Below are 17169 nucleotides of genomic sequence, written 5' to 3'. Positions count from 1 at the left end.
GGATACCCAGAGCTGGGCAGGGAAATCACCCCATGCACTGCACTTGTGGGATGCTGGAGGACTTTGTCCTCCATCTCCTTGCTCTGCTGCTCGCTGTGGTGCCATTCATGTGGGTGCACAAGCAGCAGAAGGATGGGGAGTGGCAGGATCATGTGCAGGTAGGAGCCTGCCTCCCCAGGCCCAGGTAAATGGGTTGTGTAAATGACCTTAATGTCATTTATTTCACAATATACAGTACCTGTATCTGGTCTTGACCATTACTTTGTTTGCAACAGCCTTGAGAGGATTTTGTTTTTATTTGTTGTATAGAGCCTGAAGGCTAGCACCTAGTGATCACCTGATGAGCCATGGCTGAACAAGGATTTGAATCATGATAACAAGAGACATCTTCAGACATTTGTGAGCACCACTGTGCTCATGGCTACAACTCCCAAAGTAGAGAGGAAGTCCCAGCCAGAAGCTGTCATTCACCCCCTCGAGCCAGATACTCAAGGTTATGGCTCCAATTATCTGAAGGGGGAAGCACCATAAATAACCATGATAGCTGGTGCTTCTGTGAGCAGCAGCCTCAGGTGATCCAGATTGCTGCTTACAGTAACCACTGGCCATCACAGTTACAGCACTTCCTCCTTCATACAAACAGTGCCATAACCATGAGTGCTGGCTCAAGGGCGTGAGTGACAGCTCCTGGGTGGGACTTCCCATTAGTGCACTGGTGCTCACAAGCATCTGAAGAAGGCTGAGTACTAACACTGTAACAACTTACCTCGTGGTTTGCAAAGCCTTAATTAACTCATTAATTGGGAGGTCAGTTTCTTTCCCACTGATTAACTCATTATATTTTGTCATTGGTCAAACAAACCACAGGCATACTGAATATGTGTGGTAGTGAATATAATTACAGTGGTAGACCCTACCCCATGCTAACTGGGCAAAGAAGCACCTTTTGAAGTGGTGACACTTTATATTCAGTAGGGGAGAACAACTGTTCCTGTTCAGCTCACCATAATACCTCCCCCGTGGGTAATGCTAGTGAGTATGTGTTTGGACTGTGAGCCCTGTTTGGAAAGGGAGTGGTATATAGATATTTTTTAATAATAACAATAGTTATGTTAATAAAAATGTGCAGGGAGTCTGTTCTGTCATTCAGATGCATATGCAGAGGTTGGAAGTAAGGTCATCTGACTGTGACCTTGCTCTTCCCCACACATGCAGTACATATGATTTAATTGTCAGTGAAAGACCTGACTACACAATCCTTATATTTGAAAAGCTCCAGACTCCAAATCCAGCTGAGGATGTAACATTGGAGATAGGACATCTTATATCATTAAATGAAAACTAGCAGCAATGCTAATAGAGATCATACAACCCAATCTACCCAAAGAGCTAAGAGGCTTTTAAAGAATGCATTCTTCTAGGCTGATATTTAGAAGCAATTTTGTGTAAGATGGTACCAGGTAGTTTTAACGATGCTCATTATTACATCTTAGTATTAGGAAAGAGCTTGCATTGTAATATCTAATCAGGATTTGCAATTAAGTGAGAATATCATTTATAATACTGATTGTAATTGCAGGGTTTTAAAATCCTTTCCCCAGATATCAAGGTCTTCAATTGTAAGTAGAATATAAGAATGTGAAATCCAGCATAAACTTGGAATTCAGCTATTAAATGCTGCTTAATGAATTCGAAATACACAGCAGGATTTACAAATGTTTCTTGACTGATAAAAAGATGTGTTAATCTGATATAGATGAAAAGTTTAGAATAATTAACTAAGCATAACATGTAAATGAATAAATAATGATCTAAGGCTGCAATGCTGTGCACACTTAACTGGGAATTAAGTCCCATGGAACTCAATAAGACTTACTTCTGAGTAAACATGCCTAGCATTGTGCTCTAAATTTCTGTTTGTAGAATGGTGAAATACTAAGCCAATATAGTCAAATGTTGTCAAGGAAAACCTTCAGGTCAGTTTAGTAGTGGCTGGTGAGTGCCGCTTCAGGGAGGGCAGTGAGGTTGGGAAAATACCACTTTAAACAGTGGCAAACCTACCTGCCACTTATACCTGAAACGTTGTATGGGGCAAAGGTGCCTGACCTGGCATTCTGTGGACAGACTGCCCTGTCTTCCCTGCTCAGTTGGCCTCCACACATGTGCAGATATCATTTGAGGGTTTAATATGGCACAAACCTACCATACTAACCCCTCAAATGGTGGCATGCATGAAGGTAAACTGAGCAGCAGGGGCAGGGCAGGCTGACTACGGGATGCTGGGTTGGGTGCGTCTGCCCCATAGAGAACTTTGGGTGCAAGAGTGGGCAGGTTTGTGCTATTTAAAGTGGTAATTTCTTGCCCTCACTGCTCCCCCTCCCCCTGCGAAGCGGCTCTCTCCAGCCGCTACTGGCCAATTTGTTGGCACAAGAAATAATATTTTCAAATCTAGAGTTTAGGTTTTCTGCCTACCATTCATCCTCTGTGAACATAAATTTTATTTATTAAGATGGTGCAATTATGTTGATCCAACAGGCATGTTGGACCTGATATGCCCACTGTTGGGCATTATCAGAATGAGTTCAGGACAACTGGAATCTCCAACTGAGCTCTCTGGTGTTGTGTTCAAACTCTGTTGGAGTTCCAACATTCCTGTTGGAACAAAATTAAATAGACAGAAAATCACTTGTTAGCTGAGAAGTGGCTTGCTGGCCATTTAACTAGGGTCTGACAGGAATGTTAGAAAATGTTGAATTTCCAACCCAAGCTGACAATTTAGGGTGGGGTGGAGATGAGAGCCCTCCTGACAAAAATGTAGCACATGCAAAGATTACAGCAATTAACAAATTTAAAGAGCAATTAACAATTTAAAACATTCATCTGTGTGTGTGCGTGTGTCTGTGTGTGTGCGCGCATGCATATATATAAACACTTGGGGGCCTTTCACATGATCACATGGAAGGTTAAGCCTACCTTCCCACACAGATGATCCCAGAATGGCCCCAGCCGTGCTATGCTGCTGTGCACATGATCATTGTGGCAGCAACCAGCGCGGCATTCCAGAGGCTGGGGGAATCTAACAATGCACTGTGCAATGAGCATGGTGCATTGGGGAATTCCCCCAGGGGACAGGCACTCTAGGCGCCCATCTCTTTATCAGTGAGGGGTGCAAGCAGCCAACACTGACACACTATCCTGGAGCACTTGCTCCATTAACGATTAATGGAGCAACCATTAACCATTAATGGAGCACTTGCCAGGCTTGAGAGCCAGGTTTGGCCCCATGGCAGCACCAGGATCCACAGGGATCCCAGTGATTCTCTGGCAACCAAGCCTAGGCCTGGCTGCCTAGGCCGGGGCTTGGCTGCTCATGAGAACTGCTTCTTTCACAGAATAAAACAATTAAAACAATTTCTGAGAGTATAACAATTAAACAGTTTTAATTTAAAGCCTGAGAAAACAGGCTTGTATTAAGGGTCTTTTAAAAACCAAGCAGAGGTGGAGAAGGCCTTGTTTTGACAGGGAGTGCATTCCAAAGCCCCGGGGAAGCCACAGAGAAGGCCAGGCAACCAAGCTGGCAGCAACCATAACTGGGCATCCCCAGATGATCTTGGTAGGCAGCAGGTTCATGACAAAGGAGGTGCTTTCTTAAGTACCTTGGACCTAAGCCGTTCAGGGCTTTACTATTTTCATAAGAGCTGGAAATGTTACAATCCTTATAAACAGAGAGGTGGAGCTCCTGTGGGCAGGTGGGAGGTACCCACAGACTTGGGGTGATCTGCAAATACATCAGTTTCGCAACAATCTGAAGAAAAAAACCGAGGGGGCCACCGCCCCTCCCCCCACTGTCCCCATGCTAGTCAATGCGACAGAATGTTTGCAGAATCAGTGGAGTGCAGGAGGAGGGCTTGAGCAAAAGAGGTGGGAAACCTGTCAACAGTCACCCTTTCTGCTTCTGAGTGGGATGCTGTCTAATAGTCTCCACAGAATAAAATGTCAAAACTCTGTGGCTCCCTCACCAATCAGGTAATCCTGTTCTGTTTCTGAAGGGGAAGGAATTTGACACAGTTAATCTCTTGTGTTTTGTAATACTGCCCTTCCAAGTGCTGGTGGGCAAGACCTCACAACTCCCCAGCTTGATGGGAACACTCTGGAGCTCCAGAAAAATCACAATAATATGTAACAGAAGAAACATGCCATAGTCTACTCCAGGGGTGCTCAACTCAAATGCCCTGGTGGGCTGAAACTGACCGTGACTTGGCGTGTGGGGGCCAAGGTCAATCTTTAGGGTGCTGATTATTAAAGTAACACTTAATATTAATTAATTAGTTAAATCAAATTAAAATGGATTTAAATACAATTTAACTTTTGTTGGCAGGCCCCGATTAAGTTAAAATCAAATTTCATTCTAATAAAATACATACATGCACTTGTTAAAAAGAAAAACAGCAGAGGCTCCTCCATGGATTCACAGCCCTTCTTGATAATTCACAAACTTGAAAATAGTGCATTTGTAAGGAAAAATCATACAAGCCCCCATGGTCTCACAGTTTATTATTCATACAAATCACCCCACTTAACATGGAGCACTTGTAAGGAATAAATTAAGAGAAGTTTTTCTCTGAAATGTTGATTAAAATTACACCTTGATCCTCACCACACACTGTTTTGATCCTTCACCACAAACTCCACCAGTGTGGAAGATGAGAGAGAAAGGGGATGAGGGAGGCTTGACCAGAGAGAAAGGGGGGGGGAGATAGAGAGGAAAAGAGGATGAGGCAGGTTTGAGGGGAGGGAGAGAAAGAAAGAGGGAAAAGTTAAAAAAAGAAAGAGATGGAAAGAGGATGGGTAGGTTTGGCTTGAGAGAGAAAGTTAAAAAAGAAAGAAAGAGATGGAAAGAACCGCCCCACCAAACCTCGTGCCGCTTGCCTCCCCCTGCTGCCAGCCTCTGTTCTTCTTTTTTTAATTGCAGCCACCATGTGGCTGATGGGATGGCTGCTGGTGGGGGGGAGCCAGTAGTCCTTCTACCCCTCCCCCCCAGCAGCAGTTTGCCGTTTGGCCCAGTTTCTCTTCCCAACTGTGAGCCACTCCTGCACAGTTAAGAGATTGTCGCAAGCCCGTGGCATCACGGGCTTGGGACAATCTCTCAACTGTGCAGGCATGCCTCGCAGTTGGGAAGAGTCACGGGCCAAATGGCAGGACCCCTGACACTCTGATAACCACCGCCACTGGGGGCGTGGGTAAGACTACTGGCTCACCCCCGGCAGCCATCCCCTCAGCTGTGTGGCGGCTGAAATGTAAAAAAGAAGAACATGGGGGTTTGTGGCAGGGGGAGGCATACGGCAAGCAGTGGGAATGGCCTTGTTGGCCAAGAAAAAAGGCCTCATGGACTGGATGTGGCCCATGGGCCATATGGTACACAGGCCTGGTCTGCTCTGTAGCAGTTTCACAAAATTGAAGAACCCAGCTTTTTAACAGTAATCTTTGAATGGTATGGGCTCTTAGAGTTGAATAAAAAGGAACTGGGATTAGCACCAGTGCCTCTTCCTCCCCACCCTCCACAAAAAAGCCACAGAAAACAGGAGGAAAAAAAGATTTGCAGACAAAGTAAAACTCAATTTAGAGTAGGGACTCCTGTCTTTGTTGCAAACTTGTTTTTTCACCATGCTCAGTAAGAGGCTCAGGTATAACACTTGCATACAAGGGATATATTGCAATATTTTGTTGTGGGTCTATACTTGTTGCATTCAATAATCTCTTCTGTGCTAAAACTAGACTGAGCCTCATGAACCTTTAAATTCTCACTATGCATTAGATCTAGGAGCCCTTGAGTCAAGCAACATATATTGTGACAAGCCCTGGTTTCTTCATCATTGAAAAACTATTCCCACCAAGCGATCATTACCTAGAACAGAACATTTCTTATATGGACAGTGCTCTGCTGCAGTAACTGAAAAATGGGTTCTACAGTTCAACCAAGCCCTCAACACTAATAGTATTTCCCTCTGAAGGTTTGGAAATTCAGTGGACTTGATGTGTTTCTGGGATCCCAGAAGCCTAATTTATCCACTACTTGATTTTCATTGTAGGAATGCAGGGAACTGTGTTTTAGACAGTAATGGTTTGACTGGCCATGTCAACCTTATTACTTTGACATGCCTAATCATAAGGAAATCAGTACCCAAGGCATTACAAAATATTAGTTTCACAGCATAGTACTGAGGAGTTTTTCCATTTGCGACAAGCCTCTGATTATCATCGGGGGCCAAAAAGTCTGATTAAATTGCTATAAAGCACCCTTGACTGATGGTATACTGTAGGATGTAAGTAAGTAAGCAAGTAAATGCAGTAGGGTCAGGCTTGGACTGGCCCAGAGGGCATATTCCCGGTGCGCCCCACCCACAGGGCGCCCCTGCGCCCCAACTCCCACCCTTAATTACCCATTCTGCTCAAAACCAGGCGCCCTCCCCACATACATTCCACTGCCCTCTCAGTGCCCCCAGTCTGGCCCTGAGTAGGGTTAGAGTGTTGTCGCCCCTTAGAACATTTGAGTTGGGTGGCTTTACAGGCTTCATAGTTGCTAAGCAGCTGAATGGCTTGAATGCCAGCATTTCAAATCTGTCCTAAGCTTTGAGAATGTTGGCCAAATACTTAGGCAAACAGTCTTTTCAGCTCTCTACCACTTCTCATGGAAAATATGCTGTTCACTCCTGCCTTTTGGTAACATTATAGAGGATGGCTAGCCAAACACAACCAGCTGTCTTGTCTTGCCAACTTTCTGTAGTACACACAAGGTTAGCGATATAATCCTAAATTAAATCATGTTTATAGATTCTTTATTAATTGCCACGCTTGAGTGAAAACAAACTTTTCTATGTAAGTCTTATATTAAGTCCTTCCCAAACAACCAAACTTCCAAGTTGAAATGCTGGTCATCAGAACCTTAAGACAATGTGTCTAATATGCACATTAGCTTTGAATCTGATGGATCTGACTGATCTCTTTAGCAAATTAGATTCTAATAGCTCCCTTGATGCTCTGGAATATCACCCATTCCAAGACTAGTATTTCAAACATATTTAATTCATGGATTATAAGGCCAGCAGACTAAATCAGTACTATTGACTTATCATGACCCATGAGATGTAGTGAATTTAATAAGATGCCATCTGCTGCAATATCTTGCCAGAGTTGCTCTGTTTCCAAATGTTGGATGTTACAATGGCATAAATTAGAAATGGTTCTTTCATCAAAGCATTACATAATGTGACTTCTACATGGTATACTAAAAACTATAATACTATTTTCAGATTATTTGGGCATGATATCTCATTGGTTATAAATATGTATGGAAGAGTGTGACCAGCTCTTTGGCATCACAGATTGAAAGGTTCCTAGTAGGGATGTGCAAATCGATCCGAGTAACAAAATGATTTCTACGCAAATCTAGCAGATATAGACAATCTGTAGAGAGAACAAATAGTCCCTGTGCTCAATTGCCCAGATTCGGGTACAAAACAAATCACCCAGATTTGGACCTGAAAAAATTTGGGGATTTGGACCTCCATTTCGTGGACACAGTGGGTTGGGTGATCGTGCCCAATGTGTGGAAGCTAGCACACAGATTTCAAACAAATTGGGCAAAGGAGTGATTTAAAAACAATAATTTGAATTTGGTTCATCTTTAAGCTTTTCCCCATATGGAATAATGGGGATTTCAGAGGCCTTATAACTCCACGTGGGAGGCACCAGGGTGTCCCAGAGTGGGTTGTGGTGGGTGGTAGTGCCCAATGAGTACAAGGAAGCTACCACCCAGATTTCAAAGGAATTGGGCTAAGGGGTGATGTTAAATAATTTTTTGAAATTGGAATGTCAATCAATTTTTATTATGGTCACAGACCAGCATAAAGTACATTTTAAAACCTAAGTAGCGATAGATTTTACACTCTAAGAATTCTCTGCCACGAGATGTGGTGACAGCCAACAACCTGGATGGCTTTAAGAGGGGCTTGGATAACTTCATGGAGGAGAGGTCTATTGAAGGCTACTAGTCGGAGGGCTGTAGGCCACCTCCAGCCTCGGGGGCAGGATGCCTCTGGGTACCAGTTGTGGGGGAGTAACAGCGGGAGCGGGGCATGCCCTCAACTCCTGCCTGTGGCTTCCAGCATCATCTGGTGGGCCACTGTGTGAAACAGGATGATGGACTAGATGGGCCTTGGGCCTGATCCAGCAGCGCTGTTCTTATGTTCTTATGTACTACCATAAGATGATTTTAAATATACAATAAGAAATATAAAAGACACTAAAATACATTACTAGCATAAAATGATTTAAAATATAAAATATAGGCATAAGACTGCAATAAAAATCTAGCTATGGCTGGAATAAGACACATAGTAGACTCCGGGTACTACTAGCATAACATAATTTAACTACGGCTGCAATAAGAAACATAGGAATAAACCATGCAGCAGTAGGCTAGATTGCATTGCAAGATTATAAAATATGAATTAAATTAAAAAATAAAATAAAATCATGACAGTCATCACTTAAAATAATAAGAGCTAATGTGCATTAAAAGGATATCATATAATATAAGGACATAAAAGGTACAGAGAAATACAATTAAAATCCAATACAGGCAGCTAGGAAGTTGTGGTTCTATAGGTTGTTGGGTTGCCACATTAAGGCAGTAGCTGTGGCTGTCCTCAGTTCAAAGAAGTGGGCTCTGGGCACACGTGGGAGGTCATTGTCCACCGGATATTAATCGCTGCCGCACAGAACTCCACTTGAGGGGCACTAATAGTGGATATGTTATCCAATATCACTGCTCATCTTTGTTCATTTATAAGCTTCTTTGGTGCAAAATGATGAATGAACTTAGAAAGAATCCACCCTCATTCCCCACCAAAGAATCTACTCTCAGAACACCTCAGACATTGAAAACAAGAAAACCCAGTGCTCCATGGGCTTGTGGTCTTGGGGATGGTTGGCACCCTATGTGCACTACACCACAACTCACTCTGGGCCCACCCTAGTGCCCCTCAAGTGGAGTTATGGGGCTGTTGAAATGTCCCATTATTCCTTATGGGGGGAAAGCTTAAAGACATGCCAACTTCAATTTTTTTTATATCACCCCTTTCACCAGTTTCTTTGAAATGTGGGTGGTAGCAGGCACCCATTGGGGCACTACCACCCAACCCACTCTTCTACCCCTAGAACACCTTTTCTGCTCCGAATCTGTGAAAATTTTTTTTAAATGTTTAAAATTCCCAATTTGCCCAATTTCTTTGAAATCTGAGTGGTAGCATCCTTGCGCCCATTGGGCACTACCACCCAGCACAACTCACTCTGGGCCACCTTGGTGCCTCTCTGCCGGGAGTTATAACTAAGGCTGATGAAATCCACATTATTCCCTATGGGAAAAAGCTTAAAGATGCGCCAACTTCAATTTAAAAAAAAAATCAGCCCTTTGCCAAATTACTTGGGAATTTGGGTGGTAGCATCCACCCATTGGACACTACCACCCACCCAGCTCTTTTGTCCTTGGAACCCCTTTTTTGCCCCAAATCTATTCGGATTCAGAAAATAAATCAAATCTGGGGTGATGGGGGGCAGATGTGGACCCAAAACAAAGGGGGAATTAGGCTTGGCCCCTTGAACGGCCCCCCGGTCTGGTCCAAGGGGAGTTCGTGAACATTTTTTAAAAAAAATAAAAATAATTTTTTAACTTACCCCCTTCAGGGTAGTTGTGGGAGATGTTGAATCTCCACAGAGGTTCCTTCTCCTCCCTCCCCCCACTGACCTCGCTTGCAGCCCAAACCAGCCCATTCAGCCAGCTCTTTGGTCCGTTCGGACCTTCCCCTCTGGTGCGGTGGCCATTTTGGAGGCTGCCGCACAGAGGCGTATCTAAGGAAAATAGTGCCTAGGGCAAGCATTGAAATTGTGCCCCCTGTCCAAACATCTGACACCCATCTTTCAGATAACTTTACTATAATATCAGTGGAAAAATACAAGTCTGAAGGTCACATACAAGTCACATATCTGAATATGTGTACCGTGACTTATATTATATTAATTTTAAAAAAGAAATTATCTGTAGCCCCTTTGGGGGGCTTCTAAAGGCTGGGGGGGGGGTCTGAAAAGGTTCCCCTTCCCCCCTGCTGGCCTCTAGGGCCTCACAGGGACCATTTAAGCATGTGCGGTGGCCATTTAAATTTTTTTTTTAATGGCAGCTGAAAACAAAATGGCCACCACGCATTCTCAAATGGCCTCTGTGAGGCCTGGTATGGCCTAGGGCCTCAAAGAGGCCATTTGAGCATGCACTGTGGTCATTTTGTTTCTGGCAGCCTTTCTTTTTTTTAAAAAAAAAATAATTTTAAGAAATGGCGCCCCCTTCAAGTGGCACCAGGGGCACATGCCCTGCCTGCCCCACCCTAGATACGCCCCTGCTGCTGCACCTGTGCAAAGGCCAATTGCAGGTGCAGCGACTTCCAAAATGGCCACCGCTCCAGAGGGGGAAGGCCCAAACAGACCAAATTGCTGGCCTGTTTGGGCTGCAAGGGAGGCTAGCGGGAGGAGGGGGAACCTCTGTAGATGCCCCAGCCACTTCCAACAACTACCTCAAAGGGGTTAAGTGTGTATGTGTGTGTGTGTATGTGTGTGTGTGTATGTGTGTGTGTGTGTGTGTGTGTGTGTGTGTATATATATATATATATATATACATATTTGTGAAACCACCACCCCCCCCAGACTGGACCAGACCAGGGGCAGGATGGTTCAAGGGGGTGCCGAACTGAACTGGCCCGGTCTGAGTCTGGTCTCGAACCGAACCGGGCCAGGCAGTTGCGTGCACACCCCTAGTCTCTGGGCCAGTATCCAAAGAAGGGAGAAATATGTCATTTAAAAGTTGTGAATTTCAGAATTAGGATTACTAACAGGAAAATGCAGAGGCTAATGGCTGCTTGCTGTTGTCACTATATTGGATCTTTTAGTGACACCATGGAGCAGCTTGATGAGGGCTTTGAAAGATATTTAAAAGAACAATTGCATAATCCTATTGCAAATCTGCCAACAAATGGAGAAACAAGAAGAAAGATCAACCACTGAGAAGAAATATAGTCTATCAGGGTTGGAGATGGAACTATAGCTGGATATCTTTATTATTATTGCTGTTGATACAAGAGGCAAATCATGAGCATTCTGACAACTCTGTGGGATTGGGGCTCTATAACATAGAAACCTTGGGCAAAATTGTTCCTCAAGCACAAGGCAGCCTTCATGTGATGCTGCCTTAATTTATTTGGACTGAATTGCCTCAGCCACTTGAAATGCTTATTTTTACATTCCCACACTGAGTATTTTTAAGGCAGTAGTTAGGCCAAATTGTTTGTGGCAACTCTGACAGCACGTTCGGGCGATCCCGCCTCACACTACTTAGAATGGCACATCTTTGTTAGTGCTTCTCGAATCCCTCAGGGCTGCACCTCTATGCACTTTGTTTGGGAACCAGCAAAACACTGCAATTCAGCACAAAGCACATGGAAAAGAAAGATGACGGCTAAGCCTGTAAAAGTGCTTACCAAGTCAATATTGAAATGTGATAAATGACAGCATGCTCTAACTGGAGAAAGGTTTGGAAGCAACATGTTTCTATTTCAGTGTGTCATTTAATATTAATAGAGCCATCTGGGGAGGTGGAGAATTGACGGCTGTTGTTTAGAAGAGAAACAGAGCAGCACAAATTAAACTCTGGCCAAGCTCTCTTAATGAGGTAAACAGCTAGTACAACAACTCTGAGAAACAACAGCTGCCTCCATGCTGAAGACTTGTAATGGCATCATGCAAAAATCACACTGAAGAATCCCACCTGAGTACTTACTATGTGTCTACAGTGACTTGAGCCTAGTCAAAGCACTAGTGGGAGGAGGGAGGGGTGCACCTGAAGAACTGTGTCCAGAAAGCGGAGGTAACCAGTCGCACCTTGAGGTCATTCACATGACCCAAATCCCTGGTGGCTAGGAAGGGCGGAGGGAATGCAGGAGTATACCTGCCTTCCCCCACATGACAATAATGCCTCTAGTGCTCTGCTGCACCATGCACCCACACTACCAGCACAGTGGAGCTTACTACATTTGGGATATGGAGGAGGAAATCCTCCAGTATAGCACAATGCATTGTGTGGGCAGCAGAGAGGCTGCCCATGGCAATGCTGCAGCTCCTGGCTTCCTGTCCACTCTCTAAGTGGCACTCTGTGATATTAAGGAAGCTGGGCTGCCAGAAGCTGCAACACACAGCCCTGATCGCACAAAAAATCGGGGCTGCCACAGTAAGATATGGCATTACCCCTTTAACCTGGGTTAAAGCATAGGTTAAATTCCAGGGTAGCCTTGCTCTGTAGCAACAGGATGGGAGCGGGTCCTGAGGCTCCACACGAGCCTTGCTACTCAGGTTTTTCCACTCCTGCCCTGCTACAGCTGCTCATGTGAATGACGTTCTTGAGTTGCTTGGGATAATAAATTTAATGCATTAATCAGCAGGGGAAGCCAAAAGCAGTTCTGTGATCATAGAAACAGACTTTGATCAAACCACCTCCAGTTTTCTGAAATTTGGGATTTACCAACATCCTTTATAGCTGGCACTTTGTCTGTAATGAGAGGAAGACAAACCTCAGCTCTGAACACCTCTGAACTTTCAGGCAGCTGAGATTTTTATTCTGAGCCTACTTGCAAGTCCCACCTGCATAGTTTTGTCTCAACTGTCGTTTATTATTTATGCTCAAATAGTTCTTTCTTTATGCTGAACTTGGTACTGTTTCTAGGAAGATAGATGCCCTCCTGCCCACATACCATTCAAGGATTACATTGCTGCATAATTGGCATATAGTATCCCCCATACATTTAAATAGTTCAGTTCTTGTGGCTACATCTTTCCCTGCCGGTAGAATACTACACTTCACATTTACTCACATAATTAATCTTGGATCTAGGTAAAATGAATCAAAGAGTGTGAATCATCATCATCATCATCATCATCATCATCATCATCATCATTCTCTCTCTCTCTCTCCTTGTAAGAAAACACTGCATCATAACCCATCCCCTAACACAGAAGTGCTCCATCCAGCTTTGTAGCATGGTTTGAGGCTCTTTCAGAGAAAAAGGAGACCTCAGATTTTGGGAAAGTGTGTGTGTGGGGGTGGAGAGGACACCTTTTTTCTTTCCTACCCTCCTGAAAACTTTACTCATTTATCTATGTAGTGCTAAAAGGCTCACTCATATTCAGAGCTGGCTTGCAGATGTATCTGAGTGGTTTATAAGGGGGAAATTTCTGGGAAGGGAAAATGTGTCTACGCTTCTGGAGGAGAGAGTGATTTTTGCTGATCTCTCCTCCCTCTAAAGTTGCTATTTAGCTCCAGGAATATGTACCTCATATATACATCCCTCATGGACATATTCCCTCAGTATTTGAGGCAATGACATAAGATAATTCCCACCATTTAATGAAATAACCTATGAGGCAGCTCACTGAAAGGAATCTCCATGTTGCTATGAGTCACTGAAAGTACATCCTTACCTGTTGGGAGGTAGCAATAGAGGCAAGGAGCAACTGAGCACCATAAAAGCATGTGGTTTCTAACTAGTACCCAGCCCCAGTGAGCAAGTGACATCAGCTAGGGCTAGTCAGACCAATTCACCTTAATGGTGCTGATTGATGGTTCTGTCTCCACTGTTCCTACTTCCATTGCTACTCCCCACCCCCTTTTCCCCTGGAAAGAACATTGCCCTGCAACAACAGTGAGTGAGTCTTGCTGACACGATTTCTCCAGCTACCAATGCATACCAGTTGTCCAACATTCCCTAACACTTTAGTGGGACCAAGAAACAGAACCCGAGCTGAGAGTAAGGCTAAAGTACAGACCTCACTGCGAAAAGTGGCCAAGGATAGGGTGCAGGTTTACTCTTCTACCTCTTCACTTTCTCCCAGCTAAACATATGCTTGCCATTCATTCCTAAGGGGGGGAAAGAAAAGCACTGTACTTGACAACACTTCTACAGTGAAGGAAAAACTTGGATCCTACAAGAGGCTTCACAGGGATGAATGGGACTTTCCAGGGCATTCCACAGTGGTGGAGCCTGACCACCAGCGGCCTGTGTGTGGGTGCGGCTGTGGTCCCACTTATCCCACCCCCGCATCTGACGTCAGTTGCGGGGGGCATGGTCTGGTTCCCGAACGGAGCCTTGAGGCTCCGTTTGGGAGTTGGAGTTTAACTCCCGAAGGGGCCACGCGGCCCCCGCTCGGGAGCTAAACCTGCACCCCCACATCTGATGTCAGATGCAGGAGTGTGTGTCGGGGCCACGAGGCACGGCCCCTGATTGGGCATGGTCCGGGTTCTTTGAACCCATTGGCCCAATGGTGGCTCCGCCTCGGCATTCCAGGACACTCTCACACATGTTTCCCACATCATCACAATAATGAGCATTTTATTAGTTTGATGTTAATTATGTCCACAATAAATAAAAATTCAATTCCTTTGAAATTGAGTCAGGTTTGGCATTTAATGTGAATTCATCAATTTGCTTTTGGAGTCCACTGTGCTGTATTCAAGCTTTGCTCTTCCATTGTTGTTTACGTATTCTCCAGTGTCAGGCTTCTTAGAATTTTGCCCATGTATCAGTTAGATGGCAGGCAATTGACTCTTGAAACAAAACATACCAATATTGTTGGGCATGTAAGAAAATAATACCAGAAAAGGGATTTTCATGCCTTCTGCCAAGTTGCTTCCATTACCAGTAAGGGGTGTTGTTGTTGTTTTGATTGTATTCCTTACTTTGTATGCTGTCTTGGGAACTGAAGGGGATATATATATTTCAGTCAATTGATCGATCAATCAGTCAGTAGCCTTGCTATATTGATTATCAAGTTGCTTGACTTTCCTCTTTTAAAGCTTAGAAATACATACTAAGGCACTTCACAAAAGCAGTGTGAAGCGCCAAGAGGGTTTGACCCACTCTCCCCGCAGATGATCACTCACCTGTTGCTGTGTGGCGGATTGCCCACCCAGATGAATGGTGGCTTGACTTCAGTGCTCCCATGACCAACCACAGCTCACCTGGCAGCTCCAGGGGTCAGGCACAGGGAAGCGCCACCATGCGGCGCCCCACCCCAAGAGCCCCAGTAATGTACTGCTAGGATCCCCCTCCCCCTGAGTGTGTCCGCCACAGCTGCAAGCAGCTGCGGCTGACACACGGTCGATTAAAAAGGGTTAATGGAGTGCTCGCTCTGTAAACCTCATTTAAGGGTGTGGCTACATAGGCTGTGGAACCACTGGGCTCACTCTCGAGCCCAGTGGTTCTCACAAGCGCTCAAACTGGGCTGGGGTCCCTCAGTTTGGTTTTGCTCGCTTGTGAGAATAGCTTCACTATGTTTCCCACAGAGGCATCACTGAACACAGCCTCCGCATGTCTGTTCTCTCCTCCACCACTGTAATATCTGGAATAACTCACCATATGGATCAGGTTATCTTATGAGTTGCTCTGCCCACTTCACATTTCTAGTAGGCGGGGAAAGGCTTGCAACATGATAGTACATAATTCACTGGAAGAGACATCAGGAGCATTATATGATCAGTTCCTACAGGACTCATAGAATCGCATTCTGCACAATACTGAAAATCACAATAGGTCCACTAGTTAAGGGAGGCATTGTAGTTTCCCAGTGGGAAAAAATAATGGTCTCATTCATTTGGAAAGACCTAAACCATTTTGGGGATGGAGTCCTCTACCATACAACTGCATTCACACAATTGTGTGGTCTTATGCAAGAACTCTTTTGTGCAACTATGTAAACACTCAATTCTTTGCCATTTTAAATTTTTTATTGATTTTTACAATATCTTAACAATCAAGTTACACTTAATTAAGTAAATGTTGACTTCCCGCTTACCAGTCTGCGCGGTTCTTGTTAACTATACATATAAGCCATTGCTATAATATTACAAAATATATATACTCCACCTTACAATTCGATTTTACCCTACCCCAACCTGCTGTGATACTAAATTTCAAACCCAGCTGAAAGGTCCATGTTATAAAAATAGTTCTTAAAGGAAAGTAAGAAAGGTTCCCAATCTTTAAAACATTCCAAGTTTTTGTCCCTTATAAGTGTTGTAAGTTTTGCCATCTCCGCATATTCTAAACTTTTTATCAACCAGTCTTCTTTTGATGGCATTTAATTATCTTTTCATCTCTGCGCCACCATGGTTGCATACATTAAAAAAGTTAAATTTCTTCTAGAGAACTCTCCTTGAGTTATTCCCAACAAGAAGGATTCTGGCCTCTTAGGAAATGTCATTTTAAAAAGTAAACACTCCATTCCTAGGCTAATGGAGTCTTCTGAAGTATGCCAGCCAGTATTATTTATGTATTTTCATTATGTATTTTCTAGGCTTGTGCATTTCAATTCAGGTACAAAACGTTTTGTGCCCGAAAATTGCAATTTTGGAGGTTTTGTAACCAAAACAAAATCAAGAATTAAAAAACAGAAATGACTGTGTTTCAGACAGAATGATTTGTTCTTAGGAAAAGCAATGCAATTCAAATTGACTTCTCTGACACTCTCCACTCCAGTTTAGGCGCTGAGTGATTAGCAGAAGATAAGATATACAAAAAGATATGCAAAAAATGCTCATGAATGGTTTACTTAAGTATGTGTTGTATTCTGTGTGATTGAAATGCAAACTGACCTTGCAAAGGGATTTGGAAGACAGCATTTTGAAACAGAAATACCCAAATATCTTTGGGAGCTCAATGCAATTCCAAAGCTCTTGCTAAAAGCCATGGTATAAATTGTGTGGAGAAGCTTTTTGAGAAGCTGGTTAGGAAAGTTCTGAAATTATACAGGTGTTTCTTACCAAAGGTTTCGAAAGAATCTCTTGACTTGTTCAGGGCTCTTTTGAAGAGCTATTTTGTTGTTCTTCTGATTTTTATGGGTTATAGTGGTGTCTAAGTTTTGTTGCCCAAGTTGAGCATTCTAATGTAATTTAAATTTGGTGGGACATGATGTCTAAGCCAGTGGTTCACAACTTTTGCCATTGCAGGGACAGGTCATCCACATGGGACTACAGGAGACAAAAGGAGGGGGGTGGGGAATACCCCCTGTCAATCTATT

This window comes from Hemicordylus capensis, chromosome 1, assembly GCF_027244095.1.
Source record: "Hemicordylus capensis ecotype Gifberg chromosome 1, rHemCap1.1.pri, whole genome shotgun sequence".
In the NCBI taxonomy this organism is placed as follows: Eukaryota; Metazoa; Chordata; class Lepidosauria; order Squamata; family Cordylidae; genus Hemicordylus; species Hemicordylus capensis.
The sequence above is the reverse complement of the archived record's forward strand: the minus strand, read 5'-3'. Positions refer to the sequence as shown.